Source organism: Pseudophryne corroboree, chromosome 8 (genome assembly GCF_028390025.1).
Source record: "Pseudophryne corroboree isolate aPseCor3 chromosome 8, aPseCor3.hap2, whole genome shotgun sequence".
NCBI classification, from domain to species: Eukaryota; Metazoa; Chordata; class Amphibia; order Anura; family Myobatrachidae; genus Pseudophryne; species Pseudophryne corroboree.
The window spans coordinates 175,587,655-175,613,583 of NC_086451.1; the positions used below are offsets into that span (position 1 = coordinate 175,587,655).

General features: G+C 36.2%; 5 non-coding genes across 5 annotated transcripts; all 5 read right to left on the reverse strand.

The window, feature by feature from the left end:
• Positions 1 to 13,662: 13,662 nt before the first annotated feature.
• Positions 13,663 to 13,736, reverse strand: TRNAS-ACU (transfer RNA serine (anticodon ACU)). Its single transcript has one exon. It is a non-coding gene; the product is annotated as a tRNA-Ser (tRNA).
• A 1,096-nt stretch (positions 13,737 to 14,832) lies between these two features.
• TRNAS-ACU (transfer RNA serine (anticodon ACU)) lies at positions 14,833 to 14,906 on the reverse strand. The gene has a single exon. It is a non-coding gene; the product is annotated as a tRNA-Ser (tRNA).
• A 1,095-nt stretch (positions 14,907 to 16,001) lies between these two features.
• On the reverse strand, positions 16,002 to 16,075 carry TRNAS-ACU (transfer RNA serine (anticodon ACU)). Its single transcript has one exon. It is a non-coding gene; the product is annotated as a tRNA-Ser (tRNA).
• Positions 16,076 to 17,172: 1,097 nt separating this feature from the next.
• TRNAS-ACU (transfer RNA serine (anticodon ACU)) lies at positions 17,173 to 17,246 on the reverse strand. Its single transcript has one exon. It is a non-coding gene; the product is annotated as a tRNA-Ser (tRNA).
• A 4,582-nt stretch (positions 17,247 to 21,828) lies between these two features.
• On the reverse strand, positions 21,829 to 21,902 carry TRNAS-ACU (transfer RNA serine (anticodon ACU)). Its single transcript has one exon. It is a non-coding gene; the product is annotated as a tRNA-Ser (tRNA).
• Positions 21,903 to 25,929: the final 4,027 nt, after the last annotated feature.

The following is a 25,929-nucleotide window of genomic DNA, read 5'->3' on the forward strand; positions in this document are numbered from 1 at the left end:
AGTGTCCTTCGTTTGGGAGAAAAATGCAAAGGTACAATACAGCTTTTCCTTGCCGATATCTCTCTTTTGCAAAGAGATAGGCATTGGAAAATTCAGGGCTATAACGTGTAGATGAAGCACTAACAGGAGGCTGTAAAATTTTCATTCTAGTGTCCTTCGTTTGGGAGAAAAATGCAAAGGTACAATACAGCTTTTCCTTGCCGATATCTCTCTTTTGCAAAGAGATAGGCATTGGAAAATTCAGGGCTATAACGTGTCGATGAAGCACTAACAGGAGGCTGTAAAATTTTCATTCTAGTGTCCTTCGTTTGGGAGAAAAATGCAAAGGTACAATACACCTTTTCCTTGCCGATATCTCTCTTTTGCAAAGAGATAGGCATTGGAAAATTCAGGGCTATAACGTGTAGACGAAGCACTTTAAAATTTTCATTCTAGTGTCCTTCGTTTGGGAGAAAAATGCAAAGGTACAATACAGCTTTTCCTTGCCGATATCTCTCTTTTGCAAAGAGATAGGCATTGGAAAATTCAGGGCTATAACGTGTAGACGAAGCACTAACAGGAGGCATTAAAATTTTCATTCTAGTGTCCTTCGTTTGGGAGAAAAATGCAAAGGTACAATACAGCTTTTCCTTGCCGATATCTCTCTTTTGCAAAGAGATAGGCATTGGAAAATTCAGGGCTATAACGTGTAGATGAAGCACTAACAGGAGGCTTTAAAATTTTCATTCTAGTGTCTTTCGTTTGGGAGAAAAATGCAAAGGTACAAAACAGCTTTTCCTTGCCGATATCTCTCTTTTGCAAAGAGATAGGCATTGGAAAATTCAGGGCTATACCGTGTAGATGAAGCACTAACAGGAGGCTTTAAAATTTTCATTCTAGTGTCCTTCGTTTGGGAGAAAAATGCAAAGGTACAATACAGCTTTTCCTTGCCGATATCTCTCTTTTGCAAAGAGATAGGCATTGGAAAATTCAGGGCTATAACGTGTAGATGAAGCACTAACAGGAGGCTTTAAAATTTTAATTCTAGTGTCCTTCGTTTGGGAGAAAAATGCAAAGGTACAATGCAGCTTTTCCGTGCCGATATCTCTCTTTTGCAAAGAGATAGGCATTGGAAAATTCAGGGCTATAACGTGTAGATGAAGCACTAATAGGAGGCTTTAAAATTTTCATTCTAGTGTCCTTCATTTGGGAGAAAAATGCAAAGGTACAATACAGCTTTTCCTTGCCGATATCTCTATTTTGCAAAGAGATAGGCATTGGAAAATTCAGGGCTATAACGTGTAGATGAAGCACTAACGGGAGGCTTTAAAATTTTCATTCTAGTGTCCTTCATTTGGGAGAAAAATGCAAAGGTACAATACAGCTTTTCCTTGCCGATATCTCTCTTTTGCAAAGAGATAGGCATTGGAAAATTCAGGGCTATAACGTGTAGATGAAGCACTAACAGGAGGCTTTAAAATTTTCATTCTAGTGTCTTTCGTTTGGGAGAAAAATGCAAAGGTACAATACAGCTTTTCCTTGCCGATATCTCTCTTTTGCAAAGAGATAGGCATTGGAAAATTCAGGGCTATAACGTGTAGACGAAGCAATAACAGGAGGCTTTAAAATTTTCATTCTTTTGGGAGAAAAATGCAAAGGTACAATGCAGCTTTTCCTTGCCGATATCTCTCTTTTGCAAAGAGATAGGCATTGGAAAATTCAGGGCTATAAAGTGTAAATGAAGCACTAACAGGAGGCTTTAAAATTTTAATTCTAGTGTCCATCGTTTGGGAAAAAAATGCAAAGGTACAATGCAGCTTTTCCTTGCCGATATCTCTCTTTTGCAAAGAGATAGGCATTGGAAAATTCAGGGCTATAACGTGTAGATGAAGCACTAACAGGAGGCTTTAAAATTTTCATTCTAGTGTCCTTCGTTTGGGAGAAAAATGCAAAGGTTCAATACAGCTTTTCCTTGCCGATATCTCTCTTTTGCAAAGAGATAGGCATTGGAAAATTCAGGGCTATAACGTGTAGACGAAGCACTAACATGAGGCTTTAAAATTTTCATTCTAGTGTCCTTCGTTTGGGAGAAAAATGCAAAGGTACAATGCAGCTTTTCCTTGCCGATATCTCTCTTTTGCAAAGAGATAGGCATTGGAAAATTCAGGGCTATAACGTGTAAATGAAGCACTAACAGGAGGCTTTAAAATTTTCATACTAGTGTCTTTCGTTTGGGAGAAAAATGCAAAGGTACAATACAGCTTTTCCTTGCCGATATCTCTCTTTTGCAAAGAGATAGGCATTGGAAAATTCAGGGCTATAACGTGTAGATGAAGCACTAACAGGAGGCTTTAAAAATGTTATTCTAGTGTCTTTCGTTTGGGAGAAAAATGCAAAGGTACAATACAGCTTTTCCTTACCGATATCTCTCTTTTGCAAAGAGATAGGCATTGGAAAATTCAGGGCTATAACGTGTAGACGAAGCACTAACATGAGGCTTTAAAATTTTCATTCTAGTGTCCTTCGTTTGGGAGAAAAATGCAAAGGTACAATGCAGCTTTTCCTTGCCGATATCTCTCTTTTGCAAAGAGATAGGCATTGGAAAATTCAGGGCTATAACGTGTAAATGAAGCACTAACAGGAGGCTTTAAAATTTTCATACTAGTGTCTTTCGTTTGGGAGAAAAATGCAAAGGTACAATACAGCTTTTCCTTGCCGATATCTCTCTTTTGCAAAGAGATAGGCATTGGAAAATTCAGGGCTATAACGTGTAGATGAAGCACTAACAGGAGGCTTTAAAATTTTCATTCTAGTGTCTTTCGTTTTGGAGAAAAATGCAAAGGTACAATACAGCTTTTCCTTGCCGATATCTCTCTTTTGCAAAGAGATAGGCATTGGAAAATTCAGGGCTATAACGTGTAGACGAAGCACTAACAGGAGGCTTTAAAATTGTCATTCTAGTGTCCTTCGTTTGGGAGAAAAATGCAAAGGTACAATACAGCTTTTCCTTGGCGATATCTCTCTTTTGCAAAGAGATAGGCATTGAAAAATTCAGGGCTATAACGTGTAGATGGAGCACTAACAGGAGGCTTTAACATTTTCATTCTAGTGTCCTTCGTTTGGGAGAAAAATGCAAAGGTTCAATACAGCTTTTCCTTGCCGATATCTCTCTTTTGCAAAGAGATAGGCATTGGAAAATTCAGGGCTATAACGTGTAGACGAAGCACTAACAGGAGGCTTTAAAATTTTCATTCTAGTGTCCTTCGTTTGGGAGAAAAATGCAAAGGTACAATGCAGCTTTTCCTTGCCGATATCTCTCTTTTGCAAAGAGATAGGCATTGGAAAATTCAGGGCTATAACGTGTAAATGAAGCACTAACAGAAGGCTTTAAAATTTTCATTCTAGTGTCTTTCGTTTGGGAGAAAAATGCAAAGGTACAATACAGCTTTTCCTTGCCGATATCTCTCTTTTGCAAAGAGATAGGCATTGGAAAATTCAGGGCTATAACGTGTAGATGAAGCACTAACAGGAGGCTTTAAAATCTTCATTCTAGTGTCCTTCGTTTGGGAGAAAAATGCAAAGGTACAATGCAGCTTTTCCTTGCCGATATCTCTCTTTTGCAAAGAGATAGGCATTGGAAAATTTGGGGCTATAACGTGTAGACGAAGCACTAACAGGAGGCTTTACAATTTTCATTCTAGTGTCCTTCGTTTGGGAGAAAAATGCAAAGGTACAATGCAGCTTTTCCTTGCCGATATCTCTCTTTTGCAAAGAGATAGGCATTGGAAAATTCAGGGCTATAACGTGTAGATGAAGCACTAACAGGAGGCTTTAAAATTTTCATTCTAGTGTCTTTCGTTTGGGAGAAAAATGCAAAGGTACAATACAGCTTTTCCTTGCCGATATCTCTCTTTTGCAAAGAGATAGGCATTGGAAAATTCAGGGCTATAACGTGTAGACGAAGCACTAACAGGAGGCTTTAAAATTTTCATTCTAGTGTCTTTCGTTTGGGAGAAAAATGCAAAGGTACAATACAGCTTTTCCTTGCCGATATCTTTCTTTTGCAAAGAGATAGGCATTGGAAAATTTGGGGCTATAACGTGTAGACGAAGCACTAACAGGAGGCTTTACAATTTTCATTCTAGTGTCTTTCGTTTGGGAGAAAAATGCAAAGGTACAATGCAGCTTTTCCTTGCCGATATCTCTCTTTTGCAAAGAGATAGGCATTGGAAAATTCAGGGCTATAACGTGTAAATGAAGCACTAACAGAAGGCTTTAAAATTTTCATTCTAGTGTCTTTCGTTTGGGAGAAAAATGCAAAGGTACAATACAGCTTTTCCTTGCCGATATCTCTCTTTTGCAAAGAGATAGGCATTGGAAAATTCAGGGCTATAACGTGTAGATGAAGCACTAACAGGAGGCTTTAAAATTTTCATTCTAGTGTCCTTCGTTTGGGAGAAAAATGCAAAGGTACAATGCAGCTTTTCCTTGCCGATATCTCTCTTTTGCAAAGAGATAGGCATTGGAAAATTTGGGGCTATAACGTGTAGACGAAGCACTAACAGGAGGCTTTACAATTTTCATTCTAGTGTCCTTCGTTTGGGAGAAAAATGCAAAGGTACAATGCAGCTTTTCCTTGCCGATATCTCTCTTTTGCAAAGAGATAGGCATTGGAAAATTCAGGGCTATAACGTGTAGATGAAGCACTAACAGGAGGCTTTACAATTTTCATTCTAGTGTCTTTCGTTTGGGAGAAAAATGCAAAGGTACAATACAGCTTTTCCTTGCCGATATCTCTCTTTTGCAAAGAGATAGGCATTGGAAAATTCAGGGCTATAACGTGTAGACGAAGCACTAACAGGAGGCTTTAAAATTTTCATTCTAGTGTCCTTCGTTTGGGAGAAAAATGCAAAGGTACAATGCAGCTTTTCCTTGCCGATATCTCTCTTTTGCAAAGAGATAGGCATTGGAAAATTCAGGGCTATAACGTGTAGATGAAGCACTAACAGGAGGCTTTAAAATTTTCATTCTAGTGTCCTTCGTTTGGGAGAAAAATGCAAAGGTACAATGCAGCTTTTCCTTGCCGATATCTCTCTTTTGCAAAGAGATAGGCATTGGAAAATTCAGGGCTATAACGTGTAGATGAAGCACTAACAGGAGGCTTTAAAATTTTCATTCTAGTGTCTTTCGTTTGGGAGAAAAATGCAAAGGTACAATACAGCTTTTCCTTGCCGATATCTCTCTTTTGCATAGAGATAGGCATTGGAAAATTCAGGGCTTTAACGTGTAAATGAAGCACTAACAGAAGGCTTTAAAATTTTCATTCTAGTGTCTTTCGTTTGGGAGAAAAATGCAAAGGTACAATACAGCTTTTCCTTGCCGATATCTTTCTTTTGCAAAGAGATAGGCATTGGAAAATTCAGGGCTATAACGTGTAGATGAAGCACTAACAGGAGGCTATAAAATTTTCATTCTAGTGTCCTTCGTTTGGGAGAAAAATGCAAAGGTACAATGCAGCTTTTCCTTGCCGATATCTCTCTTTTGCAAAGAGATAGGCATTGGAAAATTCAGGGCTATAACGTGTAAATGAAGCACTAACAGAAGGCTTTAAAATTTTCATTCTAGTGTCCTTCGTTTGGGAGAAAAATGCAAAGGTACAATGCAGCTTTTCCTTGCCGATATCTCTCTTTTGCAAAGAGATAGGCATTGGAAAATTCAGGGCTATAACGTGTAGATGAAGCACTAACAGGAGGCTTTAAAATTTTCATTATAGTGTCCTTCGTTTGGGAGAAAAATGCAAAGGTACAATGCAGCTTTTGCTTGCCGATATCTCTCTTTTGCAAAGAGATAGGCATTGGAAAATTCAGGGCTATAACGTGTAAATGAAGCACTAACAGAAGGCTTTAAAATTTTCATTCTAGTGTCTTTCGTTTGGGAGAAAAATGCAAAGGTACAATACAGCTTTTCCTTGCCGATATCTTTCTTTTGCAAAGAGATAGGCATTGGAAAATTCAGGGCTATAACGTGTAGATGAAGCACTAACAGGAGGCTTTAAAATTTTCATTCTAGTGTCCTTCGTTTGGGAGAAAAATGCAAAGGTACAATGCAGCTTTTCCTTGCCGATATCTCTCTTTTGCAAAGAGATAGGCATTGGAAAATTTGGGGCTATAACGTGTAGACGAAGCACTAACAGGAGGCTTTAAAATTTTCATTCTAGTGTCCTTCGTTTGGGAGAAAAATGCAAAGGTACAATGCAGCTTTTCCTTGCCGATATCTCTCTTTTGCAAAGAGATAGGCATTGGAAAATTCAGGGCTATAACGTGTAGACGAAGCACTAACAGGAGGCTTTAAAATTTTCATTCTAGTGTCTTTCGTTTGGGAGAAAAATGCAAAGGTACAATACAGCTTTTCCTTGCCGATATCTCTCTTTTGCAAAGAGATAGGCATTGGAAAATTCAGGGATATAACGTGTAGATGAAGCACTAACAGGAGGCTTTACAATTTTCATTCTAGTGTCCTTCGTTTGGGAGAAAAATGCAAAGGTACAATGCAGCTTTTCCTTGCCGATATCTCTCTTTTGCAAAGAGATGGGCATTGGAAATTTCAGGGCTATAACGTGTAGATGAAGCGCTAACAGGAGGCTTTAAAATTTTCATTCTAGTGTCTTTCGTTTGGGAGAAAAATGCAAAGGTACAATACAGCTTTTCCTTGCCGATATCTCTCTTTTGCAAAGAGATAGGCATTGGAAAATTCAGGGATATAACGTGTAGATGAAGCACTAACAGGAGGCTTTAAAATTTTCATTCTAGTGTCCTTCGTTTGGGAGAAAAATGCAAAGGTTCAATACAGCTTTTCCTTGCCGATATCTCTCTTTTGCAAAGAGATAGGCATTGGAAAATTCAGGGCTATAACGTGTAGATGAAGCACTAACAGGAGGCTTTAAAATTTTCATTCTAGTGTCCTTCGTTTGGGAGAAAAATGCAAAGGTACAATGCAGCTTTTCCTTGCCGATATCTCTCTTTTGCAAAGAGATAGGCATTGGAAAATTCAGGGCTATAACGTGTAGATGAAGCACTAACAGGAGGCTTTAAAATGTTCATTCTAGTGTCTTTCGTTTGGGAGAAAAATGCAAAGGTACAATACAGCTTTTCCTTGCCGATATCTCTCTTTTGCAAAGAGATAGGCATTGGAAAATTCAGGGCTATAACGTGTAGATGAAGCACTAACAGGAGGCTTTAAAATTTTCATTCTAGTGTCCTTCGTTTGGGAGAAAAATGCAAAGGTTCAATACAGCTTTTCCTTGCCGATATCTCTCTTTTGCAAAGAGATAGGCATTGGAAAATTCAGGGCTATAACGTGCTATAAGCACTAACAGGAGGCTTTAAAATTTTCATTCTAGTGTCCTTCGTTTGGGAGAAAAATGCAAAGGTACAATGCAGCTTTTCCTTGCCGATATCTCTCTTTTGCAAAGAGATAGGCATTGGAAAATTCAGGGCTATAACGTGTAAATGAAGCACTAACAGGAGGCTTTAAAATTTTCATTCTAGTGTCTTTCGTTTGGGAGAAAAATGCAAAGGTACAATACAGCTTTTCCTTGCCGATATCTCTCTTTTGCAAAGAGATAGGCATTGGAAAACTAAGGCTATAACGTGTAGATGAAGCACTAACAGGAGGCTTTAAAATTTTCATTCTAGTGTCCTTCGTTTGGGAGAAAAATGCAAAGGTTCAATACAGCTTTTTCTTGCCAATATCTCTCTTTTGCAAAGAGATAGGCATTGGAAAATTCAGGGCTATACCGTGTAGATGAAGCACTAACAGGAGGCTTTAAAATTTTCATTCTAGTGTCCTTCGTTTGGGAGAAACATGCAAAGGTACAATACAGCTTTTCCTTGCCGATATCTCTCTTTTGCAAAGAGATAGGCATTGGAAAATTCAGGGCTATAACGTGTAGACGAAGCACTAACAGGAGGCTTTAAAATTTTAATTCTAGTGTCCTTCGTTTGGGAGAAAAATGCAAAGGTACAATACAGCTTTTCCTTGCCGATATCTCTCTTTTGCAAAGAGATAGGCATTGGAAAATTCAGGGCTATAACGTGTAGACGAAGCACTAACAGGAGGCTTTAAAATTTTCATTCTAGTGTCCTTCGTTTGGGAGAAAAATGCAAAGGTACAATGCAGCTTTTCCTTGCCGATATCTCTCTTTTGCAAAGTGATAGGCATTGGAAAATTCAGGGCTATAACGTGTAGATGAAGCACTAACAGGAGGCTTTAAAATTTTCATTCTAGTGTCTTTCGTTTGGGAGAAAAATGCAAAGGTACAATACAGCTTTTCCTTGCCGATATCTCTCTTTTGCAAAGAGATAGGCATTGGAAAATTCAGGGCTATAACGTGTAGATGAAGCACTAACAGGAGGCTTTAAAATTTTCATTCTAGTGTCCTTCGTTTGGGAGAAAAATGCAAAGGTTCAATACAGCTTTTCCTTGCCAATATCTCTCTTTTGCAAAGAGATAGGCATTGGAAAATTCAGGGCTACAATAAACAGACTTCTATATGAGAAAGCAGCAAGGATGCAGTGGCGTTAATGTTTCCTGGTGTCAACCTGTATTATTTCAGTAGACATTGAAATGAGGATGCATCTTGCTGCCTTTCCAATGAAGCAAGTTTAATTTAGTAATAGGTGAAAAACCATCCCTACAAAGGTGTTAATCAGAGACTTGGCTTTGTGGACACTTTTCAGAGAACAAATTTGTTAGCATAAAAATAAAGCCAGAAAATGAAGAGCTGTTTAATCACTCAATTGGATTTTTTTTTGCCAGCATATTTCTTTTTCTCTGCAACCCACTGCTAAATTGTGCTTCCTAGCTGTTTTTATAAAATCAATGAATCAAATCTAACTCTGATTGCATCAGAGAAGGCCAGGTACCCTACACCATAACAGGAGGTTTGAAATTTTGACTTGTCTACTTAAAGATCACCAAAATCTGATAACAAGGTCAATTACGTCCCTGGGTGGGATTGAACCACCAACCTTTTGGTTAGTAGCAGGACACATTAACCGATTGCGCCACAGAGACACTTTGCAAAAAGAACATACTGACAAAGTCTAATAAGCATACATCTAGAACGTTTCCTAGAAAAACTTTAAAAAGTCAATAATCTGGAGAGTTTTTGTAAGATGTTTCTTCCATCAACCAACGAAGAAACACATTGGTACTTTCCCATGATGACTGAGTGCTTCAGGAGCTCTTGCACTTACATGTGCAGCAGTGTACTGCAATGGAAGCATGCTGGGCCCATAACCCAGAGGTAGGCAGATTGAAACTATCCTTTGCTATATGCATTTTTTTTTGTTAATTTAAGTAATCAAAACTGGGATTGATATTTTTGCTCTTTTATTTTTACTTAAAGTACAACAACTTTTACCATTTTAATTTGTTTTAATAGTATATTGACAGTATAGTTTTCTTTAAAAAATCCACTGAATTTTCTTTACCCTATTATTAAAAGGGTAATTGACAAAAACAAACTACATTGTCACCAGAAGAGCAATACAAAATGTACAAGTGATATATTAAAATCATCTTTCCAGCTTGAATTTCAATGATGCATTGGGGCAACAATTTTGTGAGAAACATCTTCACCCTTAAATACAGATTTTCTTAATTCCTTACCTGTGTGCTAATTAGATATCACCTTGTTTTCACATTAAACAGACTTCTACATGAGAAAGCAGCAAGGATGCAGTGGCGTTAATGTTTCCTGGTGTCAACCTGTATTATTTCAGTAGACATTGAAATGAGGATGCATCTTGCTGCCTTTCCAATGAAGCAAGTTTAATTTAGTAATAGGTGAAAAACCATCCCTACAAAGGTGTTAATCAGAGACTTGGCTTTGTGGACATTTTTCAGAGAACAAATTTGTTAGCATAAAAATAAAGCCAGAAAATGAAGAGCTGTTTAATCACTCAATTGGATTTTTTTTTTGCCAGCATATTTCTTTTTCTCTGCAACCCACTGCTAAATTGTGCTTCCTAGCTGTTTTTATAAAATCAATGAATCAAATCTAACTCTGATTACATCAGAGAAGGCCAGGTACCCTACACCATAACAGGGGGTTTGAAATTTTGACTTGTCTACTTAAAGATCACCAAAATCTGATAACAAGGTCAATTACGTCCCTGGGTGGGATTGAACCACCAACCTTTTGGTTAGTAGCTGGACACACTAACCGATTGCGGTACAAAGACACTTTGCAAAAATTACATACTGACAAAGGCTAATAAGCATACATCTAGAACGTTTCCTGAAAAACTTTAAAAAGTCAATAATCTGGAGAGTTTTTGTAAGATGTTTCTTCCATCAACCAACGAAGAAACACATTGGTACTTTCCCATGATGACTGAGTGCTTCAGGATCTCTTGCACTTACATGTGCAGCAGTCTACTGCAATGGAAGCATGCTGGGCCCATAACCCAGAGGTAGGCAGATTGAAACTATCCTTTGCTATATGCATTTTTTTTTGTTAATTTAAGTAATCAAAACTGGGATTGATATTTTTGCTCTTTCATTTTTACTTAAAGTACAATAACTTTTACCATTTTAATTTGTTTTAATAGTATATTGACAGTATAGTTTTCTTTAAAAAATCCACTTAATTTTCTTTACCCTATTATTAAAAGGGTAATTGACAAAAACAAACTACATTGTCACCAGAAGAGCAATACAAAATGTACAAGTGATATATTAAAATCATCTTTCCAGCTTGAATTTCAATGATGCATTGGGGCAACGATTTTGTGAGAAACATCTTCACCCTTAAATAAAGATTTTCTTAATTCCTTACCTGTGTGCTAATTAGATATCACCTTGTTTTCACATTAAACAGACTTCTACATGAGAAAGCAGCAAGGATGCAGTGGCGTTAATGTTTCCTGGTGTCAACCTGTATTATTTCAGTAGACATTGAAATGAGGATGCATCTTGCTGCCTTTCCAATGAAGCAAGTTTAATTTAGTAATAGGTGAAAAACCATCCCTACAAAGGTGTTAATCAGAGACTTGGCTTTGTGGACACTTTTCAGAGAACAAATTTGTTAGCATAAAAATAAAGCCAGAAAATGAAGAGCTGTTTAATCACTCAATTGGATTTTTTTTTGCCAGCATATTTCTTTTTCTCTGCAACCCACTGCTAAATTGTGCTTCCTAGCTGTTTTTATAAAATCAATGAATCAAATCTAACTCTGATTACATCAGAGAAGGCCAGGTACCTTACACCATAACAGGGGGTTTGAAATTTTGACTTGTCTACTTAAAGATCACCAAAATCTGATAACAAGGTCAATAACGTCCCTGGTTGGGACTGAACCACCAACCTTTTGGTTAGTAGCCGGACACACTAACTGATTGCGCCACAGAGACACTTTGCAAAAAGTATATTCTGACAAAGGCTAATAAGCATACATCTAGAACGTTTCCTAGAAAAACTTTAAAAAGTCAATAATCTGGAGAGTTTTTGTAAGATGTTTCTTCCATCAACCAACGAAGAAACACATTGGTACTTTCCCATGATGACTGAGTGCTTCAGGATCTCTTGCACTTACATGTGCAGCAGAGTACTGCAATGGAAGCATGCTGGGCCCATAACCCAGAGGTAGGCAGATTGAAACTATCCTTTGCTATATGCATTTTTTTTGTTAATTTAAGTAATCAAAACTGGGATTGATATTTTTGCTCTTTTATTTTTACTTAAAGTACAATAACTTTTACCATTTTAATTTGTTTTAATAGTATATTGACAGTATAGTTTTCTTTAAAAAATCCACTTAATTTTCTTTACCCTATTATTAAAAGGGTAATTGACAAAAACAAACTACATTGTCACCAGAAGAGCAATACAAAATGTACAAGTGATATATTAAAATCATCTTTCCAGCTTGAATTTCAATGATGCATTGGGGCAACGATTTTGTGAGAAACATCTTCACCCTTAAATAAAGATTTTCTTAATTCCTTACCTGTGTGCTAATTAGATATCACCTTGTTTTCACATTAAACAGACTTCTACATGAGAAAGCAGCAAGGATGCAGTGGCGTTAATGTTTCCTGGTGTCAACCTGTATTATTTCAGTAGACATTGAAATGAGGATGCATCTTGCTGCCTTTCCAATGAAGCAAGTTTAATTTAGTAATAGGTGAAAAACCATCCCTACAAAGGTGTTAATCAGAGACTTGGCTTTGTGGACACTTTTCAGAGAACAAATTTGTTAGCATAAAAATAAAGCCAGAAAATGAAGAGCTGTTTAATCACTCAATTGGATTTTTTTTTGCCAGCATATTTCTTTTTCTCTGCAACCCACTGCTAAATTGTGCTTCCTAGCTGTTTTTATAAAATCAATGAATCAAATCTAACTCTGATTACATCAGAGAAGGCCAGGTACCCTACACCATAACAGGGGGTTTGAAATTTTGACTTGTCTACTTAAAGATCACCAAAATCTGATAACAAGGTCAATTACTTCCCTGGGTGGGATTGAACCACCAACCTTTTGGTTAGTAGCCGGACACACTAACCGATTGCGGTACAGAGACACTTTGCAAAAATTACATACTGACAAAGGCTAATAAGCATACATCTAGAACGTTTCCTAGAAAAACTTTAAAAAGTCAATAATCTGGAGAGTTTTTGTAAGATGTTTCTTCCATCAACCAACGAAGAAACACATTGGTACTTTCCCATGATGACTGAGTGCTTCAGGATCTCTTGCACTTACATGTGCAGCAGAGTACTGCAATGGAAGCATGCTGGGCCCATAACCCAGAGGTAGGCAGATTGAAACTATCCTTTGCTATATGCATTTTTTTTGTTAATTTTAGTAATCAAAACTGGGATTGATATTTTTGCTCTTTTATTTTTACTTAAAGTACAATAACTTTTACCATTTTAATTTGTTTTAATAGTATATTGACAGTATAGTTTTCTTTAAAAAATCCACTTAATTTTCTTTACCCTATTATTAAAAGGGTAATTGACAAAAACAAACTACATTGTCACCAGAAGAGCAATACAAAATGTACAAGTGATATATTAAAATCATCTTTCCAGCTTGAATTTCAATGATGCATTGGGGCAACGATTTTGTGAGAAACATCTTCACCCTTAAATAAAGATTTTCTTAATTCCTTACCTGTGTGCTAATTAGATATCACCTTGTTTTCACATTAAACAGACTTCTACATGAGAAAGCAGCAAGGATGCAGTGGCGTTAATGTTTCCTGGTGTCAACCTGTATTATTTCAGTAGACATTGAAATGAGGATGCATCTTGCTGCCTTTCCAATGAAGCAAGTTTAATTTAGTAATAGGTGAAAAACCATCCCTACAAAGGTGTTAATCAGAGACTTGGCTTTGTGGACACTTTTCAGAGAACAAATTTGTTAGCATAAAAATAAAGTCAGAAAATGAAGAGCTGTTTAATCACTCAATTTGATTTTTTTTTGCCAGCATATTTCTTTTTCTCTGCAACCCACTGCTAAATTGTGCTTCCTAGCTGTTTTTATAAAATCAATGAATCAAATCTAACTCTGATTACATCAGAGAAGGCCAGGTACCCTACACCATAACAGGGGGTTTGAAATTTTGACTTGTCTACTTAAAGATCACCAAAATCTGATAACAAGGTCAATTACATCCCTGGGTGGGATTGAACCACCAACCTTTTGGTTAGTAGCCAGACACACTAACCGATTGCGCCACAGAGACACTTCGCAAAAAGTACATACTGACAAAGGCTAATAAGCATACATCTAGAACGTTTCCTAGAAAAACTTTAAAAAGTCAATAATCTGGAGAGTTTTTGTAAGATGTTTCTTCCATCAACCAACGAAGAAACACATTGGTACTTTCCCATGATGACTGAGTGCTTCAGGATCTCTTGCACTTACATGTGCAGCAGAGTACTGCAATGGAAGCATGCTGGGCCCATAACCCAGAGGTAGGCAGATTGAAACTATCCTTTGCTATATGCATTTTTTTTTGTTAATTTAAGTAATCAAAACTGGGATTGATATTTTTGCTCTTTTATTTTTACTTAAAGTACAATAACTTTTACCATTTTAATTTGTTTTAATAGTATATTGACAGTATAGTTTTCTTTAAAAAATCCACTTAATTTTCTTTACCCTATTATTAAAAGGGTAATTGACAAAAACAAACTACATTGTCACCAGAAGAGCAATACAAAATGTACAAGTGATATATTAAAATCATCTTTCCAGCTTGAATTTCAATGATGCATTGGGGCAACGATTTTGTGAGAAACATCTTCACCCTTAAATAAAGATTTTCTTAATTCCTTACCTGTGTGCTAATTAGATATCACCTTGTTTTCACATTAAACAGACTTCCACATGAGAAAGCAGCAAGGATGCAGTGGCGTTAATGTTTCCTGGTGTCAACCCGTATTATTTCAGTAGACATTGAAATGAAGATGCATCTTGCTGCCTTTCCAATGAAGCAAGTTTAATTTAGTAATAGGTGAAAAACCATCCCTACAAAGGTGTTAATCAGAGACTTGGCTTTGTGGACACTTTTCAGAGAACAAATTTGTTAGCATAAAAATAAAGCCAGAAAATGAAGAGCTGTTTAATCACTCAATTGGATTTTTTTTGCCAGCATATTTCTTTTTCTCTGCAACCCACTGCTAAATTGTGCTTCCTAGCTGTTTTTATTAAATCACTGAATCAAATCTAACTCTGATTACATCAGAAAAGGCCAGGTACCCTACACCATAACAGGGGGTTTGAAATTTTGACTTGTCTACTTAAAGATCACCAAAATCTGATAACAAGGTCAATTACGTCCCTGGGTGGGATTGAACCACCAACCTTTTGGTTAGTAGCCAGACACACTAACCGATTGCGCCACAGAGACACTTCGCAAAAAGTACATACTGACAAAGGCTAATAAGCATACATCTAGAACGTTTCCTAGAAAAACTTTAAAAAGTCAATAATCTGGAGAGTTTTTGTAAGATGTTTCTTCCATCAACCAACGAAGAAACACATTGGTACTTTCCCATGATGACTGAGTGCTTCAGGATCTCTTGCACTTACATGTGCAGCAGAGTACTGCAATGGAAGCATGCTGGGCTCATAACCCAGAGGTAGGCAGATTGAAACTATCCTTTGCTATATGCATTTTTTTTGTTAATTTAAATAATCAAAACTGGGATTGATATTTTTGCTCTTTTATTTTTACTTGAAGTACAATAACTTTTACCATTTTAATTTGTTTGAATAGTATATTGACAGTATAGTTTTCTTTAAAAAATCAACTTAATTTTCTTTACCCTATTATTAAAAGGGTAATTGACAAAAACAAACTACATTGTCACCAGAAGAGCAATACAAAATGTACAAGTGATATATTAAAATCATCTTTCCAGCTTGAATTTCAATGATGCATTGGGGCAACGATTTTGTGAGAAACATCTTCACCCTTAAATAAAGATTTTCTTAATTCCTTACCTGTGTGCTAATTAGATATCACCTTGTTTTCACATTAAACAGACTTCCACATGAGAAAGCAGCAAGGATGCAGTGGCGTTAATGTTTCCTGGTGTCAACCTGTATTATTTCAGTAGAAATTGAAATGAGGATGCATCTTGCTGCCTTTCCAATGAAGCAAGTTTAATTTAGTAATAGGTGAAAAACCATCCCTACAAAGGTGTTAATCAGAGACTTGGCTTTGTGGACACTTTTCAGAGAACAAATTTGTTAGCATAAAAATAAAGCCAGAAAATGAAGAGCTGTTTAATCACTCAATTGGATTTTTTTTTCCAGCATATTTCTTTTTCTCTGCAACCCACTGCTAAATTGTGCTTCCTATCTGTTTTTATAAAATCACTGAATCAAATCTAACTCTGATTACATCAGAGAAGGCCAGGTACCCTACACCATAACAGAGGGTTTGAAATTTTGACTTGTCTACTTAAAGATCACCAAAATCTGATAACAAGGTCAATTACGTCCCTGGGTGGGATTGAACCACCAACCTTTTGGTTAGTAACCAGACACACTAACCGATTGCGCCACAGAGACACTTTGTAAAAAGTACGTACTGACAAAGGCTAATAAGCATACATCTAGAACGTTTCCTAGAAAAACTTTAAAAAGTCAATAATCTGGAGAGTTTTTGTAAGATGTTTCTTCCATCAACCAACGAAGAAACACATTGGTACTTTCCCATGATGAGTGAGTGCTTCAGGATCTACTGCACTTACATGTGCAGCAGAGTACAGCAATGGAAGCATGCTGGGCACATAACCCAGAGGTAAGCAGATTGAAACTATCCTCTGCTATATGCATTTTTTTTGTTAATTAAAGTAATCCAAAACTGGGATTGATATTTTGGCTCTTTTATTTTTACTTAAAGTACAACAACTTTTACCATTTTAATTTGTTTTAATAGTATATTGACAGTATTGTTTTCTTTCAAAAATCCACTTAATTTTCTTTACCCTATTATTAAAATGGTAATTGACAAAAACAAACTACATTGTCACCAGAAGAGCAATACAAAATGTACAAGTGATATATTAAAATCATCTTTCCAGCTTGAATTTCAATGATGCATTGGGGCAACGATTTTGTGAGAAACATCTTCACCCTTAAATAAAGATTTTCTTAATTCCTTACCTGTGTGCTAATTAGATATCACCTTGTTTTCACATTAAACAGACTTCTACATGAGAAAGCAGCAAGGATGCAGTGGCGGTAATGTTTCCTGGTGTCAACCTGTATTATTTCAGTAGACATTGAAATGAAGATGCATCTTGCTGCCTTTCCAATGAAGCAAGTTTAATTTAGTAATAGGTGAAAAACCATCCCTACAAAGGTGTTAATCAGAGACTTGGCTTTGTGGACACTTTTCAGAGAACAAATTTGTTAGCATAAAAATAAAGCCAGAAAATGAAGAGCTGTTTAATCACTCAATTGGATTTTTTTTTGCCAGCATATTTCTTTTTCTCTGCAACCCACTGCTAAATTGTGCTTCCTAGCTGTTTTTATTAAATCACTGAATCAAATCTAACTCTGATTACATCAGAAAAGGCCAGGTACCCTACACCATAACAGGGGGTTTGAAATTTTGACTTGTCTACTTAAAGATCACCAAAATCTGATAACAATGTCAATTACGTCCCTGGGTGGGATTGAACCACCAACCTTTTGGTTAGTAGCCGGACACACTAACCGATTGCGCCACAGAGACACTTTGCAAAAGTATATACTGACAAAGGCTAATAAGCATTCATCTAAAACGTTTCCTAGAAAAACTTTAAAAAGTCAATAATCTGGAGAGTTTTTGTAAGATGTTTCTTCCATCCACCAACGAAGAAACACATTGGTACTTTCCCATGATGAGTGAGTGCTTCAGGATCTCTTGCACTTACATGTGCAGCAAAGTACTGCAATGGAAGCATGCTGGGCCCATAACCCAGAGGTAGGCAGATTAAAACTATCCTCTGCTATATGCATATTTTTTTGTTAATTAAAGTAATCCAAAACTGGGATTGATATTTTTGCTCTTTTATTTTTCATTAAAGTACAATAACTTTTACCATTTTAATTTGTTTTAATAGTATATTGAAAGTATTATTTTCTTTCAAAAATCCACTTAATTTTCTTTACCCTATTATTAAAATGGTAATTGACAAAAACAAACTACATTGTCACCAGAAGAGCAATACAAAATGTACAAGTGATATATTAAAATCATCTTTCCAGCTTGAATTTCAATGATGCATTGGGGCAACGATTTTGTGAGAAACATCTTCACCCTTAAATAAAGATTTTCTTAATTCCTTTCCTGTGTGCTAATTAGATATCACCTTGTTTTCACATTAAACAGACTTCCACATGAGAAAGCAGCAAGGATGCAGTGGCGATAATGTTTCCTGGTGTCAACCTGTATTATTTCAGTAGACATTGAAATGAGGATGCATCTTGCTTCCTTTCCAATGAAGCAAGTTTAATTTAGTAATAGGTGAAAAACCATCCTTACAAAGGTGTTAATCAGAGACTTGGCTTTGTGGACACTTTTCAGAGAACAAATTTGTTAGCATAAAAATAAAGCCAGAAAATGGCTTAATCACTCAATTGGATTTTTTTGCCAGCATATATCTTTTTCTCTGCAACCCACTGCTAAATTGTGCTTCCTAGCTGTTTTTATAAAATCACTGAATCAAATCTAACTCTGATTACATCAGAGAAGGCCAGGTACCCTACACCATAAGAGGGGGTTTGAAATTTTGACTTGTCTACTTAAAGATCACCAAAATCTGATAACAAGGTCAAATACGTCCCTGGGTGGGATTGAACCACCAACCTTTTGGTTAATAGCCATACACACTAACTGATTGCGCCACAGAGACACTTTGCAAAAGTCCATACTGACAAAGGCTAATAAGCATTCATCTAAAACGTTTCCTAGAAAAACTTTAAAAAGTCAATAATCTGGAGAGTTTTTGTAAGATGTTTCTTCCATCAACCAACGAAGAAACACATTGGTACTTTCCCATGATGAGTGAGTGCTTCAGGATCTACTGCACTTACATGTGCAGCAGAGTACAGCAATGGAAGCATGCTGGGCACATAACCCAGAGGTAAGCAGATTGAAACTATCCTCTGCTATATGCATTTTTTTTTGTTAATTAAAGTAATCCAAAACTGGGATTGATATTTTGGCTCTTTTATTTTTACTTAAAGTACAATAACTTTTACCATTTTAATTTGTTTTAATAGTATATTGACAGTATTGTTTTCTTTCAAAAATCCACTTAATTTTCTTTACCCTATTATTAAAATGGTAATTGACAAAAACAAACTACATTGTCACCAGAAGAGCAATACAAAATGTACAAGTGATATATTAAAATCATCTTTCCAGCTTGAATTTCAATGATGCATTGGGGCAACGATTTTGTGAGAAACATCTTCACCCTTAAATAAAGATTTTCTTAATTCCTTACCTGTGTGCTAATTAGATATCACCTTGTTTTCACATTAAACAGACTTCTACATGAGAAAGCAGCAAGGATGCAGTGGCGGTAATGTTTCCTGGTGTCAACCTGTATTATTTCAGTAGACATTGAAATGAAGATGCATCTTGCTGCCTTTCCAATGAAGCAAGTTTAATTTAGTAATAGGTGAAAAACCATCCCTACAAAGGTGTTAATCAGAGACTTGGCTTTGTGGACACTTTACAGAGAACAAATTTGTTAGCATAAAAATAAAGCCAGAAAATGAAGAGCTGTTTAATCACTCAATTGGATTTTTTTTGCCAGCATATTTCTTTTTCTCTGCAACCCACTGCTAAATTGTGCTTCAGAGCTGTTTTTATTAAATCACTGAATCAAATCTAACTCTGATTACATCAGAAAAGGCCAGGTACCCTACACCATAACAGGGGGTTTGAAATTTTGACTTGTCTACTTAAAGATCACCAAAATCTGATAACAAGGTCAATTACGTCCCTGGGTGGGATTGAACCACCAACCAGACACACTAACCGATTGCGCCACAGAGACACTTTGTAAAAAGTACGTACTGACAAAGGCTAATAAGCATACATCTAGAACGTTTCCTAGAAAAACTTTAAAAAGTCAATAATCTGGAGAGTTTTTGTAAGATGTTTCTTCCATCAACCAACGAAGAAACACATTGGTACTTTCCTATGATGAGTGAGTGCTTCAGGATCTCTTGCACTTACATGTGCAGCAGAGTACTGCAATGGAAGCATGCTGGGCCCATAACCCAGAGGTAGGCAGATTGAAACTATCCTTTGCTATATGCATTTTTTTTGTTAATTTAAGTAATCAAAACTGGGATTGATATTTTTGCTCTTTTATTTTTACTTAAAGTACAATAACTTTTACCATTTTAATTTGTTTTAATAGTATATTGACAGTATTGTTTTCTTTCAAAAATCCACTTAATTTTCTTTACCCTATTATTAAAATGGTAATTGACAAAAACAAACTACATTGTCACCAGAAGAGCAATACAAAATGTACAAGTGATATATTAAAATCATCTTTCCAGCTTGAATTTCAATGATGCATTGGGGCAACGATTTTGTGAGAAACATCTTCACCCTTAAATAAAGATTTTCTTAATTCCTTACCTGTGTGCTAATTAGATATCACCTTGTTTTCACATTAAACAGACTTCTACATGAGAAAGCAGCAAGGATGCAGTGGCGGTAATGTTTCCTGGTGTCAACCTGTATTATTTCAGTAGACATTGAAATGAAGATGCATCTTGCTGCCTTTCCAATGAAGCAAGTTTAATTTAGTAATAGGTGAAAAACCATCCCTACAAAGGTGTTAATCAGAGACTTGGCTTTGTGGACACTTTTCAGAGAACAAATTTGTTAGCATAAAAATAAAGCCAGAAAATGAAGAGCTGTTTAATCACTCAATTGGATTTTTTTTGCCAGCATATTTCTTTTTCTCTGCAACCCACTGCTAAATTGTGCTTCAGAGCTGTTTTTATTAAATCACTGAATCAAATCTAACTCTGATTACATCAGAAAAGGCCAGGTACCCTACACCATAACACGGGGTTTGAAATTTTGACTTGACTACTTAAAGATCACCAAAATTTGATAACAATGTCAATTACGTCCCTGGGTGGGATTGAACCACCAACCTTTTGGTTAGTAGCTGGACACACTAACCGATTGCGCCACAGAGACACTTTGCGAAAAGTATATACTGACAAAGGCTAATAAGCATACATCTAGAATGTTTCCTAGAAAAGCTTTAAAAAGTCAATAATCTGGAGAGTTTTTGTAAGATGTTTCTTCCATCAACCAACGAAGAAACACATTGGTACTTTCCCATGATGAGTGAGTGCTTCAGGATCTCTTGCACTTACATGTGCAGCAGAGTACTGCAATGGAAGCATGCTGGTCCCATAACCCAGAGGTAGGCAGATTGAAACTATCCTTTGCTATATGCATTTTTTTTTGTTAATTTAAGTAATCAAAACTGGGATTGATATTTTTGCTCTTTTATTTTTACTTAAAGTACAATAACTTTTACCATTTTAATTTGTTTTAATAGTATATTGACAGTATAGTTTTCTTTTAAAAAATCCACTTAATTTTCTTTACCCTATTATTAAAAGGGTAATTGACAAAAACAAACTACATTGTCACCAGAAGAGCAATACAAAATGTACAAGTGATATATTAAAATCATCTTTCCAGCTTGAATTTCAATGATGCATTGGGGCAACGATTTTGTGAGAAACATCTTCACCCTTAAATAAAGATTTTCTTAATTCCTTACCTGTGTGCTAATTAGATATCACCTTGTTTTCACATTAAACAGACTTCTACATGAGAAAGCAGCAAGGATGCAGTGGCGTTAATGTTTCCTGGTGTCAACCTGTATTATTTCAGTAGACATTGAAATGAGGATGCATCTTGCTGCCTTTCCAATGAAGCAAGTTTAATTTAGTTATAGGTGAAAAACCATCCCTACAAAGGTGTTAATCAGAGACTTGGCTTTGTGGACACTTTTCAGAGAACAAATTTGTTAGCATAAAAATAAAGCCAGAAAATGAAGAGCTGTTTAATCACTCAATTGGATTTTTTTTCCAGCATATTTCTTTTTCTCTGCAACCCACTGCTAAATTGTGCTTCCTAGCTGTTTTTATAAAATCACTGAATCAAATCTAACTCTGATTACATCAGAGAAGGCCAGGTACCCTACACCATAAGAGGGGGTTTGAAATTTTGACTTGTCTACTTAAATATCACCAAAACCTGATCACAAGGTCAATTATGTCCCTGGGTGGGATTGAACCACCAACCTTTTGGTTAGTAGCCAGACACACTAACCGATTGCGCCACAGAGACACTTTGCAAAAAGTACATACTGACAAAGGCTAATAAGCATTCATCTAGAACGTTTCCTAGAAAAACTTTAAAAAGTCAATAATCTGGAGAGTTTTTGTAAGAATTTTCTTAACTCAACCAACGAAGAAACACATTGGTACTTTCCCATTATGAGATGAGTGCTTCAGGATCTCTTGCACTTACATGTGCAGCAGAGTACTGCAATGGAAGCATGCTGGGCCCATTACCCAGAGGTAGGCAGATTGAAACTATCCTCAGCTATATGCATTTTTTTTGTTAATTAAAGTAATCCAAAACTGGGATTGATATTTTTGCTCTTTTATTTTTCATTAAAGTACAATAACTTTTACCATTTTAATTTGTTTTAATAGTATATTGAAAGTATTGTTTTCTTTTAAAAATCCACTTAATTTTCTTTACCCTATTATTAAAATGGTAATTGACAAAAACAAACTACATTGTCACCAGAAGAGCAATACAAAATGTACAAGTGATATATTAAAATCATCTTTCCAGCTTGAATTTCAATGATGCATTGGGGCAACGATTTTGTGAGAAACATTTTCACCCTTAAATAAAGATTTTCTTAATTCCTTACCTGTGTGCTAATTAGATATCACCTTGTTTTCACATTAAACAGACTTCCACATGAGAAAGCAGCAAGGATGCAGTGGCGTTAATGTTTCCTGGTGTCAACCTGTATTATTTCAGTAGACATTGAAATGAGGATGCATCTTGCTGCCTTTCCAATGAAGCAAGTTTAATTTAGTAATAGGTGAAAAACCATCCTTACAAAGGTGTTAATCAGAGACTTGGCTTTGTGGACACTTTTCAGAGAACAAATTTGTTAGCATAAAAATAAAGCCAGAAAATGAAGAGCTGTTTAATCACTCAATTGGATTTTTTTGCCAGCATATTTCTTTTTCTCTGCAACCCACTGCTAAATTGTGCTTCCTAGCTGTTTTTATAAAATCACTGAATCAAATCTAACTCTGATTACATCAGAGAAGGCCAGGTACCCTACACCATAAGAGGGGGTTTGATATTTTGACTTGTCTACTTAAAGATCACCAAAATCTGATAACAAGGTCAATTACGTCCCTTGGTGGGATCGAACCACCAACCTTTTGGTTAATAGCCATACACACTAACTGATTGCGCCACAGAGACACTTTGCAAAAGTCCATACTGACAAAGGCTAATAAGCATTCATCTAAAACGTTTCCTAGAAAAACTTTAAAAAGTCAATAATCTGGAGAGTTTTTGTAAGATGTTTCTTCCATCAACCAAAGAAGAAACACATTGGTACTTTCCCATGATGAGTGAGTGCTTCAGGATCTCTTGCACTTACATGTGCAGCAGAGTACTGCAATGGAAGCATACTGGGCCCATAACCCAGAGGTAGGCAGATTGAAACTATCCTTTGCTATAAGCATTTTTTTTTTGTTAATTTAAGTAATCAAAACTGGGATTGATATTTTTGCTCTTTTATTTTTACTTAAAGTACAATAACTTTTACCATTTTAATTTGTTTTAATAGTATATTGACAGTATAGTTTTCTTTAAAAAATCCACTTAATTTTCTTTACCCTATTATTAAAAGGGTAATTGACAAAAACAAACTACATTGTCACCAGAAGAGCAATACAAAATGTACAAGTGATATATTAAAATCATCTTTCCAGCTTGAATTTCAATGATGCATTGGGTCAACGATTTTGTGAGAAACATCTTCACCCTTAAATAAAGATTTTCTTAATTCCTTACCTGTGTGCTAATTAGATATCACCTTGTTTTCACATTAAACAGACTTCTACATGAGAAAGCAGCAAGGATGCAGTGGCGTTAATGTTTCCTGGTGTCAACCTGTATTATTTCAGTAGACATTGAAATGAGGATGCATCTTGCTGCCTTTCCAATGAAGCAAGTTTAATTTAGTAATAGGTGAAAAACCATCCCTACAAAGGTGTTAATCAGAGACTTGGCTTTGTGGACACTTTTCAGAGAACAAATTTGTTAGCATAAAAATAAAGCCAGAAAATGAAGAGCTGTTTAATCACTCAATTGGATTTTTTTTGCCAGCATATTTCTTTTTCTCTGCAACCCACTGCTAAATTGTGCTTCCTAGCTGTTTTTATTAAATCACTGAATCAAATCTAACTCTGATTACATCAGAAAAGGCCAAGTACCCTACACCATAACAGGGGGTTTGAAATTTTGACTTGTCTACTTAAAGATCACCAAAATCTGATCACAAAGTCAATTACGTCCCTGGGTGGGATTGAACCACCAACCTTTTGGTTAGTAGCCGGACACACTAACCCATTGCGCCACAGAGATACTTCACAAAAAGTTCCTACTGACAAAGGCTAATAAGCATACATCTAGAACGTTTCCTAGAAAAACTTTAAAAAGTCAATAATCTGGAGAGTTTTTGTAAAATGTTTCTTCCATCAACCAACGAAGAAACACATTGGTACTTTCCCATGATGAGTGAGTGCTTCAGGATCTCTTGCACTTACATGTGCAGCAGAGTACTGCAATGGAAGCATGCTGGGCCCATAACCCAGAGGTAGGCAGATTGAAACTATCCTTTGCTATATGCATTTTTTTTGTTAATTTAAGTAATCAAAACTGGGATTGATATTTTTGCTCTTTTATTTTTACTTGAAGTACAATAACTTTTACCATTTTAATTTGTTTAAATCCACTTAATTTTCTTTACCCTATTATTAAAAGGGTAATTGACAAAAACAAACTACATTGTCACCAGAAGAGCAATACAAAATGTACAAGTGATATATTAAAATCATCTTTCCAGCTTGAATTTCAATGATGCATTGGGGCAACGATTTTGTGAGAAACATCTTCACCCTTAAATAAAGATTTTCTTAATTCCTTACCTGTGTGCTAATTAGATATCACCTTGTTTTCACATTAAACAGACTTCCACATGAGAAAGCAGCAAGGATGCAGTGGCGTTAATGTTTCCTGGTGTCAACCCGTATTATTTCAGTAGACATTGAAATGAGGATGCATCTTGCTGCCTTTCCAATGAAGCAAATTTAATTTAGTAATAGGTGAAAAACCATCCCTACAAAGGTGTTAATCAGAGACTTGGCTTTGTGGACACTTTTCAGAGAACAAATTTGTTAGCATAAAAATAAAGCCAGAAAATGAAGAGCTGTTTAATCACTCAATTGGATTTTTTTGCCAGCATATTTCTTTTTCTCTGCAACCCACTGCTAAATTGTGCTTCCTAGCTGTTTTTATAAAATCACTGGGGTATATTTACTAAGCTCCCGATTTTGACCGAGATGGCGTTTTTTCTTCAAAGTGTCATCTCGGTCATTTACTAAACACTAATCACGGCAGTGATGAGGTCATTCGTATTTTTTTGCTAGTCCAAGTTCAAAATTACGAATGAATACACCATCGGTCAAATTACGCCTGTTTAGATATGAATCTCGGTCATTTATTAACCATTCGTAATTGCATTTGCTGCCGCGAAAATGATTTCGCGGCTGCGAAAAATTACGATTCGCATTTTTTTCCTAAAAAAAAAACGCGCCAGCCTTTGAAAACCGCGTTTACATGTGAACTTAATTATCCATTACTCACACCTGTTTTTTTGGGCCTATAAAAGTGTTTCAGGCACATTCTGAACTACTCTCACTCTGAAATGGCGGCTGTAGTGTGTGGCAATGGTTTTTTGTTGGCTGTGGGATACGTTAGACTGCTCTATGAGGCTTCCAGGAATCAGGACCAGGTAAGTGAACATGGCCAACATGTTGTCCAGGTACCGCGGAGGCTGCGCCAGCCTCGTTTTTTTAGAGGGCGTTTAAACTTAAATGCATTGTCCGATGATAGGGTCATACAGATGTTCCGCCTAAATAGAAACAACATTTTCCACCTGTATGACCTTGTCAAACTGGGCATAGACCCTGAGACAGCACGCTCTCGCTCTGTCTCAGGCCTACACAAACTCCTGGCTGTGTTACACTTTATGGCTACTGGGAGCTTCCAG